We start from the raw sequence: 23,449 nt of genomic DNA on the forward strand, positions 1-23,449 counted from the left end.
GAAATACCCTCATACTTCAAGAAGAATATAATAATTCCAATCCCAAAGAAAGCAGTTGCTGACAGATGCGAAAATTACCGAACTATCAGTTTAATAAGTCACGGCTGCAAAATACTAACGCGAATTCTTTACAGACGAATGGAAAAACTAGTAGAAGCCGACCTCGGGGAAGATCAGTTTGGATTCTGTAGAAATATTGGAACACGTGAGGCAATACTGACCCTACGACTTATCTTAGAAGAGAGATTAAGGAAAGGTAAACCTACGTTTCTAGCATTTGTAGACTTAGAGAAAGCTTTTGACAATGTTGACTGGAATACTCTCTTTCAAATTCTAAAGGTGGCAGGGGTAAAATACAGGGAGCGAAAGGCTATTTACAATGTGTACAGAAACCAGATGACAGTTATAAGAGTTGAGGGACACGAAAGGGAAGCAGTGGTTGGGAAGGGAGTAAGACAGGGTTGTAGCCTGTCCCCGTTGTTGTTCAATCTGTATATTGAGCAAGCAGTAAAGGAAACAAAAGAAAAATTCGGAGTAGGTATTAAAATCCATGGAGAATAAATAAAAACTTTGAGGTTCGCCGATGACATTGTAATTATGTCAGAGACAGCAAAGGACTTGGAAGAGCAGCTGAACGGAATCGATAGTGTCTTGAAAGGAGGATATAAGATGAACATCAACAAAAGCAAAACGAGGATAATGGAATGTAGTCGAATTAAGTCGGGAGATGCTGAGGGTATTAGATTAGGAAATGAGACACTTAAAGTAGTAAAGGAGTTTTGCTACTTGGGGAGCAAAATAACTGATGATGATCGAAGTAGAGAAGATATAAAATGTAGACTGGCAATGGGAAGGAAAGCGTTTCTGAAATTTGTTAACATCGGGTATAGATTTAAGTGGCAGGAAGTCGTTTCTTAAAGTATTTGTATGGAGTGTAGCCATGTATGGAAGTGAAACATGGACGATAAATAGTTTGGACAAGAAGAGAACAGAAGCTTTCGAAATATGGTGATACAGAAGAATGCTAAAGATTAGATGGGTAGAGCACGTAACTAATGAGGAGGTATTGAATAGGATTGGGAGAAGAGAAGTTTGTGGCACAACTTGATAAGAAGAAGGGATCGGTTGGTAGGACATGTTCTGAGGCATCAAGGGGTCACCAATTTAGTATTGGAGGGCAGCGTGAAGGGTAAAAATCGTAGAGGGAGACCAAGAGATGAATACACTAAGCAGATTCAGAAAGATGTAGGTTGCAGTAGTTACTGGGAGATGAAGAAGCTTGCACAGGATAGAGTAGCATGGAGAGCTGCATCAAACCAGTCTCAGGACTGAAGACCACAACAACAACAACTCCCCACATCCTCCACCCCTTAACCAACCTTGCTCCCCACCCCCGTGACACACCTTACTACCGTAAAGTGCGTCAGTAGTCACGTCATTTTGACGTCACTTCCCAATAATCTTCGAGTGAAACTCGCCGATCACACAGAGCAATACTGGAGAAATCGTGCCCGTCGATTTGGTTGCCACTGCCTGCATACTCTTCTTGCCGGAGTACATGGGCTGTGGAGCCGAGCCTCCAAGTGGAACACTCGTCTGCTTTACTGAAGTTCAGATGATGCATCTAATTGTGTGGTCCAGCAGTGCTTAACAAGAAATGTTACTCATTTTACTAGGGTTTGAATCTCCTCTTTTCGTTCTTCCGTGTTTGCGATTTAAAAACTGTGATGTTTTGGAAATCAGCCTTATGCAGACAATTAGTTTATTTTTATATTTCCCCAGACATGTTTCGACATCAATGTGTCATCTTCTGTGGGTTAAATTTTTATTTCTGTGAAGTACAATATCACATTTGTAATAATTTAACTACTGCAGGCCTAAGAAATACAATGTTTGCAATTGGCTTCCTTTTGTTTGGACACTCACCTTAAAATAACATCGCTAGTTGAACTGTATTATTGTACATTGATTTTAGTGCTCGTTTTCGAATATTTTTTTTTTTTGACAGCATGTCATCTGCAAACTAGCCATGAAGAAAATTATTGCGTATCTGTGGAGAGCTGTTTCGAGGGTAGAGGTTATGTATGTTTCTGTACTTACATTATCCGTCCTGTTTCGTGTCCCTGGTTGGTGTCTCAATCAGCTACTATTAGTGTATTGCTTTCACACAGTTTTTCATCAATTTCCGCTCACTACTTCACCTCATATACACTTGCACAAAATGTGGCGAAATGAGGTCTGATGAGACACTTCTGACAATACACTCAGTGAGATGTATCATGTTATTGTCGTTGCTCACTTGTTCATCGTTGGTCTTGTGTTTGTTATGGCGCTGATTTTGAATGTGTGTGTGTGTGTGTGTGTGTGTGTGTGTGTGTGTGTTCGTGAGAGAGAGAGAGAGGGAGAGAGAGAGAGAGAGATGGGTGGGGAGTGAACCAAGAAAACAGAAGGTTTTTTTGTTTTTTTTCTGTTATGTTTTTTGTAAGGAGTCACCTATGTGTAGTTCATTGAGTGATCCAAAAAATTTGTTGCACAGTGTTGTATTTTCATTCAGAACTCTCTTTCCCTGTATTATTACTTTTTGTATGTGATAGTTCTCCTCTATTGTGAGTTTTTGTTAGAGACTGTTGCTTTCTCTGAGGATCTTAAGATCAGTCTCCATGTTTTTCGGGTGGTGGTCTACTTGTATTAGATGGTCTGCAAATGTTGAGGGTGTACTATCGCTTCTTAGGGCTCTGAGGTGTTCGGAGTACCTCGTTTTGAAATCTCTGTGTGTTTGGCCTATGTGGACCGACTGGCATGAACTGCAGGTTAACTGATCTATTACAGATTTGGAGAATTTCTCTGCAGAGGTGTTCTTGGATCTTAGATTCTTCTGTACTGTGTTATTTGTGTGAAATGATATTTGCAGCCCTTGTTTCGTCGGTATATTTCCCACCGTGTGTACGTTTTTGTAACTGTATGTAGTGTGTGCCATACCGTACTCTTTGTAGGGTTTTCCTGGTATCCTGTGTTTGTCTGGAACTTGCGTTCTTGGTTCTCTGTTGTGGCTGGTGATTGTTGATGGTTTGTTCACTTTTAATTTGTTTTTTAATTTTGTTGTTCAGTTTGTTTATTATTTGTGTGTTGTACCCATTCTCCCTGGATATTTGGTGTATTGTATTTAGTTCCTGTGTGTAGTTGAGTTCGTACATTGGTTGAGCCTGTGTAGCATGTGTCTGAAACTTGAGAGTTTGTGGGTGGTTGGAGGTGATGTGAATGGCTGTACTTGTGGCTGTAGGTTTCCTGAAAATTCCAAAAATATGTTTGTTGTTGATTCTGTGTATGGTAATGTCTAAGAAATTAAGCTTCATTCCCTCTTCTGTCTTAATGGTGAATTTTATTTTTTTGGGTGAACTGTATTTATGTCACTGTGTAACTTTTTTTTCGGTTATGTGTTTCATCAGTCAAGCAAATGATGTCATCTACATATTGGTGCCAGTATATAATCTTGTACTGTTCTGGATGTATGATTTTACTGAATATTTTGTTTTCAATGTGGCTTGGAAACATGTTTGCTAGTAGACCACTGATGGGTGAGCCCATTGGTAGGCCATCCTTTTGCAGATAGAACTCTTTCTTGAAAGTGAAGTAGTTCTGTTCTGTTATGATCTTTAGGGTGGCTTCTATTTCATCTATGTGTGTGCTTGTTATGTCCCCTTGATACCGCAGCTGGTTTTTAGCAATACTGATTGTTTCTTCTACTGGCACAATTGTGTACATGGATGTGATGTCAAAAGATACCAGGGTTGCTGTTGATGGTATGTTTATATCAATTATCTTTTCTATCAGTTCACTTATATTTATTTAGGTTTCTGTTGTCTGTGAAAGTGTATAATTTCTGCACTAATGCATAAAAGTGTCTATCTAGGTGGTAAGATGCTGCATTTTTTTAAATTGATTACAGGCGTGATTGGACAGTTATTTATATGTATCTTTGATAAACTGTTGAGGCTGAGTGCTTTCGCTTTGGGATTCTTTTGTGTCATCTATTCAGCTTGAGTTTCTGTGATGGTGACTCTGAGGGTTTTTAAGAGTTTTTAAATGTTTCTTTGGTACCTCATGGTAGGATCATTGATTAACTTGATGATGTTGTTCTGTTCTACAAATTCTTCTGTTTTGTTAATGTACTCTGCCTCATTCATCAGTACAAGTGTATTCCCTTTGCTCTGGTCATCATTGAATTGTGTTTTTGGAGTTTTTTTATTCAGTTTTATAGATATATTTTGCTCTGTTGTTTTTGTTTTTGAGACGATGTGGGTCTTTTTCTCCTATTCAAGCATTCATTTACGGTGCAGAAGGAGTTATCAAGGAGATATAATTTCAATTTATTTTTGAATCTGTTACTGCTGTCTGTCAGAGATTTTATTTCATCTGGTAATTTATCGAAAAGTTTTACAGCAGCATATTTTATCCCTTTCTGTGCCAAAGATAGGTTAAGTAGAGGATAGTGTAAGTCAATGTCACTGCTGTTTTTAAACTGGTCCATGTTGTTGAGAACAAATTAAAAAAAAATTGTTCAAATGGCTCTGAGCACTATGGGACTCAACTGCTGAGGTCATTAGTCCCCTAGAACTTAGAACTAGTTAAACCTAACTAACCTAAGGACATCACAAACATCCACGCCCGAGGCAGGATTCGAACCTGCGACCGTAGCGGTCTTGCGGTTCCAGACTGCAGCGCCTTTAACCGCACGGCCACTTCGGCCGGCTAGAACAAATTTAATTGCTGGATAAATGGACTGTAAGGCTGTCTTAAGAATTCCTAACCTTTTAAGCATATTCCTACAAGATGTGCAACTATGAGCCCCACAAATTATTTTAACGGCTTTTTTTGACCAGTGAATACTTTTTGCCTAAGTGTTGAGTTACCCCAAAATATTGTTCTGTATGATATCAGAGAGTGAAAGTATGTAAAGTATGTTAGCTTACTAATTTGTATATCCCCAAAATTGGCAATTATTCTGGTTGCAAAATTTGCTGAACCTAGTCACTTTAGGAGATCCAAAATATGAATTTTTCAACTAAGATTTTCATCTAGGTGTACACCCAAAAATTTAGTATGCTCTACAATGGCTACTGAATAATGTTGATATATTATATTTTTTGAACGAATTGTACTCCTTGTAGCAGAAAATTGGATATAAAGGGTTTTTTTCAAAGTTCAGAGCTAGCCTATTCCCAGAAAACCAATTAATAACTTTTCTCAAGACATTATTTGTATAATTTTCTATTGGAGTTTCTTGTATTGGATTAATAATGATGCTTGTATCATCAGAAAACAGGATTGCCTGCAGCTCACACATGACGATGAATCAGATCGATGATGCGAGTTCTGCTAAAGGTAGCTTCGTCAATAAAGAGAAGTGATAATAGAAATCCCATAATTGTGATGGTGTGGTGCAAAAAAAAAAGCACTCCGTCTTCAGGCCACAAGTGGCCCATCGGGACCATCTGACCGGCGTGTCATCCTCAGTTGAGGATGCGGACAGGAGGGGCGTGGGGTCAGCACACCGCTCTCCCGGTCGTTATGATGGTTTTCTTTGGCCAGAGCCGCTACTATTCGGTCGAGTAGCTCCTCAATTGGCATCACGAGGCTGAGTGCACCCCGAAAAATGGCAACAGCGCATGGCGGCCTGGATGGTCACCCATCCAAGTACCAGCCACGCCCGACAGCGCTTAACTTCGGTGATCTCACGGGAACCGGTGTATCCACTGCGGCAAGGCCGTTGCCTGTGGTGCAAAAACCATCGACAAAAATCTTTCCGCAGAGGGAAATCCGCTACTGATAGCCATTGAACTCGGTCAGGTGATACGGATAGTAGCGTTTGTGATGCAGGATACACATAATCGTAGTTTGGCTTACACTATGATGCTGGGCCACTTGCCTAGGGCTTGTACTAGGATTTGTCTTAATATCTTATAAAACACGGACCTCCAAATCTAGTGTAAGTACACTCCGCCTCCTTCACGATCTTCTGTGTGAAAGGACCCAGTTTTACGTAAATGCCTAAGAAGGTCTTGAAATATTGCGTGATACATGTTTAAGTACAGTCGTATTGCCTTTCGACCGTTTCCATCTGCTTAGTCATACACGAAGACCATGTCGACCGGTTTCCAATATGAATACCGGAACACTCTGTTGCTTACAGTACGCTGAGCCAGTCACACAGCCTGCAACACACAAGGAACGCACAGCATGCGGTCAGAGGAGCTTTCATTCATCATCGCCATCTACAGTGGCAACGAAGCATTTCTGGATACATTTTCATAGGACTTTTTTCCTCCATCTGCAGTCAGGAATTAGTCCCTGCAGTTTGTAGTCTTTATTAATGTTCACCCTGTATATGCAAATATGTATGTGTGCCCGCATAACTCATAGCCACTTCCACTCCACAGCCCTGGCGACTGCCAAATCATTTACGTATCAGTGGTATCGTACTTCCATAAAATCATTCTTACACATATCACAGATAACTAGAAAACGTGTTGTCTACCTGAATAAACACTCCTGGAAGACCTTCGAAAAAATGTCTAACATAATTATATCTTGATACGTTCAACTGTACTTTAGGAACTAAGAATATAAATATAGAATGTTTGGGGTGTAAGTGCAAATATTTTTATGAGGGCATTATACTGAACCGCATAACATCAGTGTTTATTTCATTTGCAACTGATAATTGTAGCTATTAGGAGTAGCACGTTTTTAGGTTGGTTAGTACCTGGTAGTCATTAACGCTTATTTATCCCTGGGCAGGAACTCCGGTGTTGGAATGTGGATTCATGGATGCGAAACGGATAGTCTATACTGACAGGCGCAGTCCACTTAATGGTGCAGTTACAACTTACAGAAAACCTCAGGCAGTAAATTGTGTGTTGTGTTTGTGGGAAGACTCGACTTAGAGGAAAACCAGCCAATCCACTGATATGTGTACAGATTAAGGCACCATGTATAAAAATATCTGCACTGTATGTTGACAAAATAGAACTATAGTTTTTACAAGTATGGGTTATTCTTTAAATTAAGATTTTAATCAATGATTCAGTAATCTGAACGTACTGTAAATTATAGTTTTACAAATATTGACAAGTCACTATTTCATTAAAATCCTTCTGGCAGTCCTGATACTCATTAACTTAAGAATGTTTTATTTCAAAATGTTTGGATCTTATAGAACGTTTCTGGACTGTCATTAGCGGGATCTGCTATATGAAGAATATGCAGGCGTAATTTATTTCCGAGAGATGTAGCAGTTATCTATACTATTTGATGATAGAGTGGCGAAGCTGTAGTAGTGACATACTAACCGCCGATAACTCTTCATTCTTGCAGTTCATAAATCCTTATTTTTTTCTAGTGAGTGATCTTATTAGTCCAAATCTCACGTAGGAATACAGTCTGACATGATCCACTGTTGCTCTGTTACTGCTTTCAATGGAAAGGAAATTATACCCGTAATGGTAAAAATTTCAACTGTTTGTCATTTGGAATTCTGAATCTCTCGTTTCATCAGCACTTCAGACTGTGATGGCAGACACATCTGTGTCTTCAGTCGAGGATACAAATACCTGTGTGGATCAGAATACCATCGAAAAATAAAGGTGATAATTAGCAATTACTTGTAAATGGATGGTTGAAAATTTTAGTGTACATGAAAGCCATCTAAAATTTACAAATAATTGGCTAAAAGAAAGAGTGATTTTATAAGTATATAAGACATCTCCAGTCTTTATGCATAAATCACCTAAATCTTCGTATTTGAATTTGATTTTTATTAAATAATGTTTTAGCGAGCTTACTATTCAAAGATGTTCACACCAAGAGGAACTTTACACATTTTACAGAAACATTGTATTTAGGGCCTCACTTGAAGCTAGGTGATAAATATCCGACCAGTAAACTACCCAGGCAGGGAAGTCACAGGTGGATGTACAAATGAACTATAAACCTCGATAACTTTTAGGCAGCTTCAAAGCCTTCTTTTTAAAGACTAGTGTGCCTCAAATTGTTCATGAAATGTGAAGTATGGATTACAAACGTACATCATTTTTTCATAACCTTTCCTGAATTTTAAATAAATGGCAAAGAAGTGAAGCAAAATTACAAGATACAGTTCATATTTTTTAAGAAAAAGAGTACAAATTAAACATTTATGAGTCCACAACAAAAAAGTTTTTTGCACGTTGTGTTAGATCCCTCTCTCTTTGTCACTAACAGACTGACTAATTATTATCAGCGTTAGGTTTGGTCAACTAATGAGAATCTTTGGAATTCCGGAATGTAGAACTGAAACTTAGCAGGGCCCCTTCAGCCAAATCCAGATTGCTCAACAGGTAGAGCTCTACAAGCGAGAAGCTGACCTGTGGGTTTTACGTTCCACTTTAAACAAATGCTAAGCTTCAAGTTAGAAATACTCTTCAGTAATAACTGAGTTTACTATAGAAAACGTATTCATCCTCAGAACATTGTGACAATACGTGATAGAGGTTTTAACATAATATTATTTACGCAAGAATCACGAACCCCGTTGCGCTAGGTAAGGAACTGTTACATTTCTTCTTGTTGGAATGCATTTGTGCTTTTGGACGCTGCGAATTTACTGGCCGCATTGTAGGAGGAACTGAGGAGCTCTATCAGGAGCGCCAGTGGCGGACAGAGGAAGACCAGCAGGTGGTCGTTGGCCACACCCGGCGAGAGGCCGAGGCGGCGGCACAGGTCCTTGGAGCAGTCCTGGCAGTTCCTGGCTAGCGGGTGGTACTTCTTGCCGTTGTGCCTCATGGTGCTGCAGATGGCCTGCAGCTCGTACTCCGAGATCTGTATGGTGCCCAGATAGAACTTGCGCTCCATCATCTTACCCTTCCGCAGCGCCTGCTTGCTGACTGGACGCGCCATGTAGTTAATGCGTTCGCCTGTAAAGCATTAGGGACAGATGAAGCAATGGAATACACATGCGAAACTATTCGCTGAGGGCGAATTCTTTGACATTAGCTGTTTTACGTATAGATGTGCTAACTATTTGTGACGCATTACACCGCTCGCGATTAGCGGAAAATCGGTATTCGAGTCCCGGTCTGGCACAAATTTTCGTGTGTCAAAGCTGGTGTGAAAGATTTCGCCATCAACGAATATTTGCATAATATTTACTACAGTTGTGGATCGTCAGCAATGCCTTTTCCTACAGATACACATGTCTGAACAGACATTTTAAATTAAATAAGAAATACACATGAAGCTTCCTGGCAGATTAAAACTGTGTGCCGGACCGAGACTCGAACTCGGGAACTTTGCCTTTCGCGGGAAAGTGCTCTACCAACTGAGCTACCCAAGCACGACTCACGACCCGTCCTCACAGCTTTAATTCCATCAGTACCTCGTCTCCTACCTTCCAAACTTCACAGAAGCTCTTCTGCGAACCTTGCAGAACTAGCACTCCTGGAAGGTAGGAGACGAGGTACTGGCGGAAGTAAAGCTGTGAGGACGGGTCGTGAGTCGTGCTTGGGTAGCTCAGTTGGTAGAGCACTTGCCCGCGAAAGCCAAAGGTCTCGGGTTCGAGTCTCTGTCCGGCACACAGTTTTAATCTGCCAGGAAGTTTCATATCAGCGTACACTCCTCTGCAGAGTGAAAATCTCATTCTGGAAGAAATAAACATAATCGAGGAAAATCTCAAAAAGTGAAAATAGGGTTAGAAGACAAATATGATGAATCTATTTCAAACCCGAGAACACAAAACTCCAGCACTAAAAACTTGAAACGTAATTCGAGACAGAGGATTTATGTTCGGTCTTAGACACATCTGAAGTGTACGAAGTGGGTGTGGTTGTTTGACATACGACAATGTCAGTGTGGACTGGTTTATCCGGAGCACTAAAACAATGTAGTGAGCTTCGTTGGAAGTGAATGTCGTTGTTCTTGCAAAGTTACTCGCAGCTATCTAATAGCCGACGGAAGGAGGGGGGAAGGGAAAACTGCAACCATCGATGCTCCTGATAGGAGTACAGTCAGTGAACCGGAATTCCACCGTCAGACAATCAGAGTTGGTGTAGAGCGTAACACGGAAAAGAATAAATGCATCATAAACATGGTATATAATATGCAGAGCTTAAGAGCTACGAACACATGTTCAGTAGAACAGATGTGTTCCATTGTAGCGAAGATGAAAAACTGCTCACAGCTGTTAAGGTACGCACTTTAGAGCCAATTTTACTAGACCTTTTTTCTAGGTTTGGCCCATGCTACCACCTCTCAAAATACGGAACGCAAGGAACTTTCAGGAAAATAGATGTGTCTGGCAGTAAAGAAGACGAAAAATTGCTCATAGCTCTTAAAATATGCATTTTAGAGCCCTTTTCTACTAGACATCTTTTCTTCTTTTGGGCCATACTACCACTACTGAAAGTTTTTCAATGGTGTTCTAGTTCACCCTGTATATCGCAATAACGCTGTTTCTTTTATGTTGGGAAATCTTGCTATAAGTTCGTGCCTATGCGCTGAATTTGAAACGATCCTTTCGCTCGTGCCTCGGAGCTACGGTAGCGTCGCGCGAAATCACATTTGTAGGCGATCAATATTGTGAAATTATTTACATTAGACAAAAGCATCGTCGGAACAATGGCTTCTTTCAAACCCATTTGAGTCTTCTCTCTTTCTAATCTGCTACAGGCTCGCCACAATATTTTGTCCAGTAAATAACACTTCGATGTCATTCGGCCAACTTGGATATCCGTCAAGATGTCTTCTGATCTCCCACAAGCTGTTGTTTACTATGTTTGATTTTCGTGGAAACAGCACGACACGTAGGCTTATGTGTTGCATATGTGTAGTAACTGAACCGAAAGATCCTTTGCGCCTAACAGCTGTGTAGAAGCTATTCTCTAGTTTGGAGACTATGACACAATCTCACAGATGATACTTCGACGCATGCCAGTTATCCCTAGAGTGAAGACACGCAGGAAACGGGGACAAGAGTAAGATTTCTAGTGCGACGTCGAGATCTGCTGCAAGCGAGAAGTCACGAAACACCTGCACCTTGACCTCAGAACTGGTGGCATTGAGGCTGATGGTGCCAATTCGGTAGGCCTGGCGTTGGAAGGCGGTTTTGAAGGCACCTGTCGGGAGAGATGGACATGGAAGACCGGAAGAAGGCCCCACTGTCAACAGTGGGTCCCCTCCTATGTCAAGTGGCATTTAACTGTCGTGACGCGAAGCATCTGCAACCGCTTTAACTGTTGTAGCAGACATCACGACCTCGACATCGTCGGAAACGCGGACAGGCTTGGGTTGCAGTCATCCCTCAGAATTAATGGGGCTGCCAAAGGTTGCAGGACGTCCGTGACAGGTTCAGATACTGAATCGACCTGCTGCCCTTCATCCAGAAGCATGGCACCGTGAGAGGTCTTATTCGAATCCGCTGCTGATCGAATCCTATCAGGGGAACCAACAATCCCATTTTCCTGTTGGGGACGAGATCTTCTTCTTCTGTTGGCTTCGTCCTGCAGGTATCAGACGGAGCCTCTCGACGTTTCTACCGTCGATTAGGAGCACGTTGTTTGCGGACGTGAGTGCCGGTATCAAACAACGACTGGGGGTCGTTGCCATCAGGGACAAAAGCATCGGTTCTCACCACCAAATCTGCCAACCTCTTCTGCAGAGCCATTCCCTCCTCGAATTGCGAAGCTGATGCTGAGGCTTGCTCTGGCAGTGCAGAAATACCTTCTGTAGTAACCTGCCGCTGCATTGGAGGCTGCTCGGTGTCGACTGAAGACGACGCCTCTGTCGACGGTCGATGATCAAATGGAGCAGTTTGGAAGGCCCCAAAGTATGCAGATGGGAGCATGGTTAGATAGGCGACGTCTTCTCCTTCCCCGTCGGCAGTTGCGTGATGCGACGTTGGATACAGCTTGATCTGAGATGTCCCACTTGCCCGCATCCCGAACAGGTCTTTGGCTGGCCGTCGTAAATTACGATGGCACAGCATCCGCCGATGTTCAAAGGGTACGTGCTCACAGTGCTGTAGGGTCTCAACGATGCCATCATCATCTCTGCTGGCACCTCAAAAGGCAGCTCGAACACGTGGACTGTCCTCTGGCCGAGACCTGCATGTTCCACTTTCACAGGGCCAATGTGCCCATCCCACTGCCTGAATTGAAGATCTGTTGTCCTTTTGACAATCTTTTCACAAGTCGCGTCGTCCACCAGTTTTTCGTAAATCACGCTGCTCATGATGGAAAGGTGAATCTATTATATCGTGGTAATCGATATAAAAACTGTTCAATTTCTAATGCTTTCGGTAGTGCGTACTCGTTCTTAAAACTGAAGTGTCGACTCTGGTTGTGAATACGCCACGGTGCGTGGAAGGAAGCAGCAAAGGCTTCAAGGGCATTTTTGGACAGAACTTGCAGAATTCTGCGCGAGTACCTGTCCAAGATGCAGCCTTGTTGGGTGGAATGTGTGAGCTTTCCAATTAGTAACCAGATATGGAGTCACTGTTTTTCAACAGGGATTAACAAGTTTTGCGACTGACTTTCTGATTGACGTCAGTGTCAGCAGCTACATTGCTAATAAATTACTACCACTAACTACAATTTCTGGAATTTGTATTTGTAAACCATTGAGCCATGCATGGCTCGTGTTCGTGCCATATCTCATTTGACATCCTATTTTTACTGTACTACAACCTCGTTATGTTAATTTCAATTACTGGTGTCACTGAGTTGCGACCTTGCCTGCCCGTGAGTGGCAGCAGCGGCCCTTATCGATATAAGCCCTGGCGTATTTTCTTTGCTGACTACTATTACTTCCCGATTGTCGTATGTTCAGAGTTAGTTCGGATCTGCTAGTGAGTTGGGAGGCGCTAGCAGTGCAGTTCGGACATGGCAGTGTTTGACTTAGGACGCGGCAGAAGTTGTCAGGGCGCAGCTGCAGTGAGGCCCGGACCGCCATGACTCGCCCGACGGTGCCGATACGTATCACTTGAGTGCGGACTATCTTGGTTGGTCGTCGGTCGGTCGTCTAGTCGAACGACGTGTATGTTGGCCGGCGATCGCTTATGGGTTGCCTGCGTGTACGACTCGTGATTCGTCCTTGTGATTGAACAGTCACTGTCGTTAGTATTGCCTAGTCCTTCCTGCAAGTGTTCAGTTATTTTAGTGCTGTCTCCATGCTGATGTGTGAAGTCGGTCGGTTGGCGTGAAGCAGCGAGGAAATCTCCATGGGGCGTGGTTTGGCTGGGCCCGCTGGCGGTCTCTACGCAGTGTCGGAGTGTGTGGGGCTGTTCTCATCGCTACGACGTCCGTGGCTCACCAACCCTGGACACAAAAGTTGAGTTTGGATTTAATTTACCAGCAAGTGTAGACTTTTCACGTTGTGCCAATTGGTTCTTGTTGTTGGCTATTGGGACATTCCCGCAAGCAACAAAGTGAGTGTTCGAGTTGGCGAAGGTTTAGCCACTATCCGGTGGAGTCTAAATGTATTTGGTTATTTGCAATTGAAGTGCACCAGCGGAATTTTCTGCCTTGTGGCCGTTAACGTTCCGGTTACCTGCCCTGGCCATTGGCGTAAATTTAGGCAGTGTCCTTTCCTCACCGTGTTGTCGCTCTCCAGTATGGTGTGTAGTTCGACAGCTTAATGTATGCTTGGTTGTGGGCTTCCATGCGTTTTTCGTTTTGCATTGAACTCCTGGTTGTGTGCTTGCCGAGTGGAGTGCAAGTTACCTTGTCAGTGGGTCCGTTGACTGTCTGTTGGTTGGGTTACCGTCGGATCGAGAATGGTTGTACCGACTGCCTAAGTGATCGTTAGTATTTCAAGTGCTGGTCGACCCCCAAAGCTTATGAGCGCCGTTAGATGCACTGCCTTTTCTTATTTTCTGTTGTGTGTATTAGTATGGCTCATAGCCGATGGTTTTGAATTAAAGTTGAATTGTTTTTAGTGGTGTTTTAAGTCATGGGCCTTCAGCTGTATAAAATTAAAGTTCCTTGCTTGTCAAGTGTTAGATTGTTTGGGGCCTTCAGCCTAATTTAAGATAAGGCTTTGTTGTTTAAATTTATTTTATCTTGAGTTTTAAGTCATGGGGCCTTCAGCCGTTTTTAAATTAAGGTTGTTGCTTTTCAAGTGTTAGATTTTGGGCATTCAGCCAAATTGTAGAACGTACTTAACGTGAGGCCTTCTGCCCTCTAAATATTCTCTTTGGCGTCTGAATTTTGAGTTAATGGCTTTTAGCCGTTTTAAAAAAAATTAAAGTGGTTGTGCCCTTAAAGCATAAGATAGTGTGGCGTATTCAGCCGATAAGTAAGTTCAAGAATTTGTACTGTAATGTTTGGTCAAATAAATAAAGTTATATGTGTTCGAGCGTAACTGACAGCCGCTCATATTGGCCCCTTTCCACAATTCCAACTACCTGTCCTGTCCTACGGGTTTAGCAAGGCGTCTCAACTATTCTACAGTTTCTCAAGATTTATGCTTATGACTGATGTTTTTAGCGAATAAATTAACTTGTTTAAATGAAATATTGCTTCTGTTAGACACCTTCTCTCCAATTTAATTATTATGAGTTTAAATCCCTGCTTTGAAATATACAGCTAGTGCCATTAAAATCCGCGTAATTCGCTTAAGCTGTACTCATTAAATTCATATCGTAGATCTTGAAGGCGTGGACTACCCACAGTTAGTTTTCTGGGCTAGGGGGACTTCCCAAGTGTGGGGTTTTGCATTATTACTGCGTGCCAACTCACCTTTAGACAGTCGGATGAACGAGTGAATCAGGGCACATTGTATTCCCTCCTGCTAGAGGGGCGTTTCAACTTTGACTTGTCAATTGATCAGGGAGAGGTCATCGATAGTCAGAGCCGCCACGCTGGAGCTGCGATGATCTGTAGTGCAGATGTTGTCACTATACACGAAGCCGACGAGGGAAGACAACAACAAGTTAACAACTGAGACGGAGTTAGCTGGAGAAGACGGAGCTGCAAGTTTGCGTAACCAGCAGGTGGAACCAGCCAGACGGAGTCTGGGCCTGACCTAACACTAGACAGGGATTCCTTTCGCTGGAGAGCAGACGATGCCTGGTGTGTTGGCCCTAGGGAAGGTCGTGCTGACAAGATGCAAACAGATACCAGCTGTCTTGTCTGATGGATGTGCACAAAAAGAGCTTTGGGCCAGTTGTGATCGGCGGAAAACTTTCGTTGTGCAGACGCCTGTGTGCCAGCTTAATCTGTGCTAGTTATTACCTTGCCATCACAGTAGGGCACATGCAACACCTACCGGTTTTATCTGGTATACATTGTAGTATGCGAAGATTCTGTGTGAATTAAACCTTATAGGTGTACCTTGTTTTATTGTCTATTGTGCTTAAAGGATTGACTTCAGGACTTCTAACTGCTGGCCTTCTTGAATTACTGGTCTGATTTGTTTTGTGGCCAGCTTTGTGTAGCCTCCTTCCGCATGCTTTAATTAAATATTTGCCATTATCTCTTGTTAATTAGTTATACTTATATTGGTTTTGGGACTTAGATGTGTCGGCTATAGTTGGTTTATTTTTGGACGTTGGTGCTGCTATTTTAATATTCTTGTCATCCCTTACAGCAAGTATAGCTATTAGGCCTTTGCTTGCCTACTTCTTTGTGCCCTCCTTGTTATTGTAAAGCTAAATTTATTTTGAAGGGCAGGAGTTTCACCGTTGGCATGTTGTATTAGGTACGAAGTTAATGCATATATGTTGACTGAGCACCGATCGTTTTCCTTACATTTCAATTTTACTTGTTCACTTTGGTTTACCTAATTACTAGCGGCCTGCCCGGCTTCGCACGGAAAGTACTATCTTCGGCTAGAAGGCTTGTCCGGTGTAAAGGTAACTTTGTTTACAGGGCGCTTCATAGAGTTGTAACTGAAAATCGTAGAACAACGGTATGTAACAGAATATCATCACTTCCTTGTAAAATAAACGATTTAAGCAAGCACACGCCGCTTGCTAGCGTAAGGCAGCGCCTAAAAGCGTGAGAGACTACCCAACTGCAGCCCGTACGAGCCATGCATCAAAATTCCTACAGTAGGTCTTCACATACAGATGGAAAAATGAGGCGGGGGACTGTAATCGTGTAGTTTAGCCAATTTGCAATCAACATTAATAGGTTCATACATAAACCTTCTGCTTAAATGAATCGGTGCATCTATTAATGCAAACCTTACTAAAAACCCTGCCGTAGTTCCTAGGATTATCCTACATATATAGGTAGAAAAAATAGATGGGTAACTATAATTTATAACATGTATAGAAAGAGGACCAATATGTGTAAGACAAGAGCGTGCAGGTAAAGACGCACTTTTCTTCATTATCATCCGCTGCCATTCACTCATGGATGTGATGGTAGAGAGCCTTTTGTAACCTGTTTTTACTAAGGGAGATTGGTCACAGTGGGTGTTTATTGATTTATGAACAGCGTCTAAAGTAACATAATTACAATAATTATTAATAATTAAAAACAGATATTCATAGAATTATGTAGTAAATATTTTTAAAAATTTACAACTGAAATCTTTAATAATTTTTCAAAATGGTTTTAGAATTTTCTAACATATTCTAAAATTTTCTCTCAGAGATAACTCTAAAACACTAAAAAAATTTAGATTTACATTCTTCAAGATGTATACGGCTAAATTCTTACGAAATTTCTTCAGTTGCCGAAATCTAATATATCCAAATGTTATAGAATCTCAGAAGATGAAAGACCACAAGAATTTACCGAAAACCTTTTAACTTATAAGCGAACTATATCAGGATATCGTACAAAATTATACCAATTAAGAATGGTTATGTGAGCGAATTATTCTAGCTACGCCAAACGAATTTTTTCATGACATCAACAAGACCGTCCAAGAGATAACTCTGGGAGCAGAGAAAATTTACATGTCGATCGATAGTATGACTAATGAAATTTTCGTAATGAATTTTTAAATTCGTTCAGTGTTTCAGGAATGCTGTTACACTGCCTCAGATTGAAGGCCGATTCCCCAGAAATTTAATTGCGAAATATGAATTCACCAAAAATATATAATATTACAAGACGTTGCATCAAACAACTGCATAATAACGTAATCGAAGCCAGTATAATGTCTGGGAAGAAAAGGGCTGACAGTATTTGTATCACTAATACCTTGCATATTAACTGGATTGCCGTTCTGTTTACGGCGATTCCAAATTCCAGTAAAGTTGGCTTACGGTATGACCATCAACAAAGCACAGGATCAAACGTTCCGTATTGTCGTGTTCATTTAAGCGAATCATGCTTTGCACATGGTCAATTGACGGTCGCGCGCTCACAAGTTGGATGACTTCAAAACTTGTTCATTTATAGTCTGAGCAATAAAGCTACAAATACAGGGCGAAGAACAGTAAATAAATTGCAGTGGCGGATTCCTGACTGGAAATGGAGATCCTATGAACACGTGTTCGGAAATGCATCGTTGCCACGGTAGATGGAGCTGACGACTGGCAGTTCCTTACCTAGTGCCGTGTGTTCCTCGTGTGTCGCAGGCTGTGTGATTGACGCAGCGTACTGTAAGCAGCAGAATGCTCCGGTATTCATGTCAGGAAGAAGCCGAGATGACGTTCGTGTACGACCAAGGAGATGACCGAGAGGCAACACGGCTATACGAAAACGTGAGCCCTCACTGATACCAACCACGTCACACAACATTTCAGGCCCTTTTTGGGCCGTTTGTGTGATCATGGGTCCTTTCAGACAGATGAACGTGCAGGGAGACGGCGGACTGTGCGTACATCAGATTTGGAGGACCTGGTTCTACAGGACACTGAGACGAAAACTAGTACAAGCTCCAGGAAAATGGCCTCCCAACAAAGCCAAGGAACGATTATATATATCCTGTATGAAAGCCGCTACTATCCCTATCACCTGCAGCCCATGGAGGGCTTCGAACATTTGTTGTGACATGGACGCCATGCAGTTCCTTACTGTGTTCCAGGACGATTATTTTGTCGTTGCACCCACATCGTCCATTTCGGGACAGGTGTGCATAGGATATTTTTTCCTCAATTTCCAGTCAGAAATCCGTCCCTACATTTATATATATAACTTCTTATTAAATTAAGTGACCCTGAATCTGACCTGTTTTATTTAAATACAATAATAATTACGTGTGGATCAGTGTCTTTCAATCGGATGTTAGTTCGGTGAATCTCTTTAGCCAATTATCCAACCAGAAAGAGCCGACCTACTTAAAATGGAAACTGAAACACGTTTCTTTTCTGGCGAATATGATACGTTAAAAAAGATAATCTGATTTGATCCATTGTAAATGGTTCTGAAAGCCTGCGACTGTGAAAACAATAGGTTTGTTTGTAAATAACTCATCTCCTAACAGTCACGATTTTCTTTATTTTATTTTTCGCACGGCACGTTTCGGGAAATGATTCCCATTTTCAAGTGCGTTTTTTGTGTTGTTATACCATTTGTATGTGATGTTGTCGATGTGTGAGAGCCTGCTTCATTCGTTGACTTTAAGTTTCCTTATGGTCCATTTGTGCTGAGTCTCACACACACTAAACATCACACACAACTTGTACACTTTTAAACATCGAAAATATTTTACATCTAAAATGTTTTGTTGTACACTTTTAAACATGTTTTCGATGTTTAAAAGTGTACAACAAGTTGTGTGTGATGTTTAGTGTGTGTGAAACTCAGCAACAAATGGACCACAAGGAAACTTAAAGTTAAAGAAATGAAGGAGGCTCTCACACATCGACAACATCACATAGAAATGACATAAGCTGGCCACGGTGGCCGAGCGGTTCTAGGCACTTCAGTTCGGAACCGCGCTGCTGCTACGGTCGCAGGTTCGAATCCTGCCTCCGGCATGGATGTGTGTGATGTCCTGAGGTTAGTTAGGTTTAAGTAGTTCTAAGTCTAGGGGCTGATGACCTCAGATGTTAAGTCCCATAGTGCTTAGGGCCATTTTTGAAATGGCATGAAAAACACAAAAAACGTACTTGAAAATGGGAATCAGTCCCCGAAACGCGTCGTGCGAGAAATAAGATAAAGTAAATCTTGACTGGTAGCGAGTTATTTATAAAGAAAACTATTAAAAAAGATAAATTAAAAAAAAACATGAAACCTGAATCTCGTTTGTATTCTGGCAGTGTCAATATCACTGAGAGGTGAATGCTCTACAGTGAATAACCTATGATCAAAGTGGGATCCGATCCCATGACCTTTCGGTTTTCAGGCACGCGCTTTACTGATGGTCTACCAGGCTTGATTAGGAGCCTCCATGTTGCCTGGAGTTGTGGCAAACGTACCGCTAGATGACAAAGCCATCGTTTCCACAACAGTGGGGGACTTTAATTCGCTGTAGTTCAGCCAGTTACCAAGAAATAATTATGAATTAAATTTACGAATATTTATCGCGAATCAGACTATTAGTCAAACTGGGTCAAAACCCCTACAGTGCTGGTTGAGATTAGCCCAAACCTGCCGAAAGTGAACAGGGAGCTTCAGTTTATGTATACAGAGATGTTACTAATAAAAGTTTTTTTGTAAAGTATTTATGACGACTAAACCCCGAGCTACTTTCCACTCCCAACGATTCCTGCGCCACACAGTAAAGAAAAAAGCAAGAACGTGCTGACGGATTATGTATTGTGTAGAGTGCAAAGTACCTTTCCGCGGATGCCAGGCCCCTGCGCTGGCCAGCTTGAAGCTGAGGGAGTTGGCGAAGTCGCAGAGCCAGATGCGGTCGCGGTCTTCCTCGTCGAAGAAGCTCACGGTGAGGCACCAGTGCTTGAGCAGCTGGGAGCTGACGCAGTGCAGGATCATGGGCAGGCTGATAGACGCGGCCGCGCCCGCCACGCCCATGCCGCACAGCGCGTGTGTGTACAGCTGCACCTTGGCCCAGCGGCGGCGGAACGCGCGTTGCGGGTCGCCCGCGGCTGCCTGCGGCGCCACAGCGAGGGCATCAGGACACAGCTCTTCAGTGGCTTCCGAGGCACCTGGACAAGGCTCTACAGCGGCATCTGGGGCACTTGGACACGGCTCTCTGGTGGCATCCGAGGTATCCGGACGCAGGCCTGTGGCAGCTCTCGAGGCTTGTGGACAAGGCTGTGTGGTGGCATCCGAGACACTTGGACACAGCTCTACAGCGGCATCTGGGGCACTTGGACAAGGCTCTACGGCCGCATCCGGGGCACTTGGACAAGGCTCTACGGCCGCATCCAGGGCACCTGGACACGGCTCTCTGGTGGCATCCGAGGTATCCGGACGCAGGCCTGTGGCAGCTCCCGAGGCACGTGGACAAGGCTGTGTGGTGGCATCCGAGACACTTGGACACAGCTCTACAGCGGCATCTGGGGCACTTGGACAAGGCTCTACGGCCGCATCCGGGGCACCTGGACAAGGCTCTACGGCCGCATCCGGGGCACTTGGACACAGCTCTCTAGTGGCATCCGAGGTATCCAGATGCAGCCCTGTGGCAGCTTCCGAGGCATGTGGACAGGGCTGTATGGTGGCATCTGAGGCACTTTGACACCGCTCTACAGCGGCATCTGAGGCACCTGGACACAGCAAAGAACACAAGGAGAGGAATGGAGGCTTGTCATGCTGCAGCATAGGCTCTCACCCAGTTGAGCAGGCAGCTTCGGGGTTCTAGAAAACTGAATCTGTGGCAGCATGAAGGTCATGAGAGCTGTCCAAAGAGTGGTTCGCTTCAGCTCTACATGCTAGTCTATCCTGGGCAAGTGTATTTATCCCTACTTAGCTGCTGCAACCTATATCCGTTAGTCTTTGCAGATGACGCAAGAGCTATTGTGGAATACGTTGTAACGTATCATTTCCTGACCACCCATGTGTGCTACGTTTTATACTCACCTCTGTCAGTTCCTAGCTGGAGGGGGAAGGGGGTTTCTGTTCGGCCTGAAGATGATGGGCAGGATTTTGCCTAATACTTCTAAATGTGTGGTGGTCAGAGCCGTCTAGGCGAATTTGAAGGACGAGTAATTTGGCCATGATGGCTGGTGTTTCTAACGCACTGCAGAATGAGTTCTTTTTGGACCTCTCTGGAAGATGCACCTTACAGAAGCGCCAATGAGAATGCATACATTCGCTACTATTTCTAATCAGCTGTAAATGTTAAATGATGTCGTGAATTTATGTGGAGCTCACGAGGAGATAGCTGGCAGCCTCTGTGAAGCTGAGATGAGAAACAGTGTGCTCCCCTGGGGTGAGGTTTGTGTTTTACTGTGGTTATCATTTCGGAGGTGTGGAGTTAGTGATCCTTCATGATAAACGTGGTTACTTCTTCAGTAAAGAAAGCAGGTTCCGGTGCCTGGGATGGAATTCTATGTAGGTATTTCCCTGTTTTTCCCGGAAGGGATCTTCGGTGAAAAGAACGACCTCAGAGCAGAGCATTGAGCCATTAGTTAACTGAAGATAGAGTCGGACAAAAATGACAGAGTTGTCTAGCGTTTTTCCTACTGTCTTTGAACTGCATTCCTGCTTTGTCGTTGTGGTGATTATCTGCGAGAGTTTCTAGTTGCCACTTTGAAGCAATGTGTAGAAGTGTTGGGAGTGAACATATCTCAGTCCAACTGTCGGATCTCGGAATGTTACTTGAAAGTAGTCACGCAGTTACGGGCGTTTGACTATTGACAATGGAGTAATGAGAAGCTGAACCCTGTCTGGTGGATCACAGTGGCGCCTAATTTTGATTTGATAATGTAACACAGAAGAGAATTAATCCTGTTCTGCCAGTAAATTATTCCAGTCAAATCCGTGGACCATTACGTCGCATTATTTGTCTCGCCCCCGCACATCGTTGAGAGTATGCGGATTCTGGACGTGGTCGCGAGTATACAGTTTTTACCCCCACACTTCCATTCTTTACTCCTCGATTCTCAAGATACTTTCTATCAACCGGTCCCTCTTTTAGTTAAGCTGCGCCATAAATTTCTTTTATCACCAATTAAATTGAGTTCGTCCTTGTTAGTTATCCGATCTATCCACCTAATGTTCAGCAGTCTCGTCTATCACCGCATTTCAGAGTGGCTGTTCTCTTCTTGTCTTATGGTTTATCGTCCACGTTTCACTTACCCTACGAGGTGTGACGTTACGAGTGGCGAGTCCGTTAAATGTGGTGGGTACAGTATACGCAGAATATTTAGTTGAGTGGTGTACGGCTGGGAAGTTGCCGTGATGTGGCTGCGCCAGGTAAGTCCGACTTTGCTCCGGGCCGAGTTAACCCTGCTGTTGCAGTGAGCTGCGACCAGATGCGGAGGCCGCTCGGCAGAGTACCGTGGTTCAGCGATATGGAAATCTCTGAGTGGTAAGGAGAGGTGCCACCGTGTGCCTGATGAAGGAAGGCAAGATGACCCAGGAACGGACGAGAAGAACGCGACAAGTGCCATAACCAAGTATCCCGGAAACTTCACTCCCTGGAAGAGGCTTCAAAATAAGCGAACACGTGTCTTGGCTTAAGAGGAGATACTCGACCGTTCCTAAGAAAATAACGGTCAAAATTTCTGAGGTGCTTTGTGTGTCTTTTAGCACGTGATAAGTTTAACTGAAGCAGTGGCACAGGGGCTAGCGTCGCAGTTTCACAGGTTTGCATCCCGTATTCGAAACCCGATTACTGTCTTTACTTTTGTTTTTGTTTTTCATTTATCTACCAATGTCAGTGGAAGATTACTACACGAATGTTTTCCAATATCTGTTGAAATAACTTTGTCTTTATTCGTCTACTAAATGTCTGTCTGGTGACTGAAAAAAAGTAAAAGAATGAGAAAATTATTTGACATTGTTTATAATGAAATTCCTGTAGCGTATTTTGATTTATAAGCAAATTGCAAACACGATTTTTCGGAAAAATATCCGTTATGCATGGTTCGCCGTGAAATTATTGCCAATGCATGAAATATTCAGCAGTTTTAACGACCTTTCTTTCGCAGGTGACATTCTTACAAAGAAATGTCACTGTGGCCAATATGCCTTCGCGCGATGTCCATGGTGTTCGGAATTTCCATGTTTCGAATGTTTGTACGATCGGTATCATACAATGCAATAAATCATCCTACAGAGTAAAGACAAGAGCAAAATATAAGAATTTATATAAGAACTGAGATATAAACGAAATATAACAGAGCATTAGACTTTGAAAAGGTTGTAAACCCTTAAAATACCATACAAACATGAATTATATAAAAAATGTCTGACAATTACTTGTGAAATCCAGTTGCAATTTACGGTTAATACACTCCTGGAAATTGAAATAAGAACACCGTGAATTCATTGTCTCAGGAAGGGGAAACTTTATTGACACATTCCTGGGGTCAGATACATCACATGATCACACTGACAGAACCACAGGCACATACACAGGCAACAGAGCATGCACAATGTCGGCACTA

At 42.8% G+C, this 23,449-nt stretch overlaps 1 pseudogene; it reads right to left on the minus strand.

Annotated features, from left to right (window-relative positions):
- Positions 1–5,654: 5,654 nt before the first annotated feature.
- LOC126482558 (5S ribosomal RNA) lies at positions 5,655–5,772 on the minus strand (annotated as a pseudogene).
- Positions 5,773–23,449: the final 17,677 nt, after the last annotated feature.

Source organism: Schistocerca serialis, chromosome 5, assembly GCF_023864345.2.
Source record: "Schistocerca serialis cubense isolate TAMUIC-IGC-003099 chromosome 5, iqSchSeri2.2, whole genome shotgun sequence".
Classification (NCBI taxonomy): domain Eukaryota; kingdom Metazoa; phylum Arthropoda; class Insecta; order Orthoptera; family Acrididae; genus Schistocerca; species Schistocerca serialis.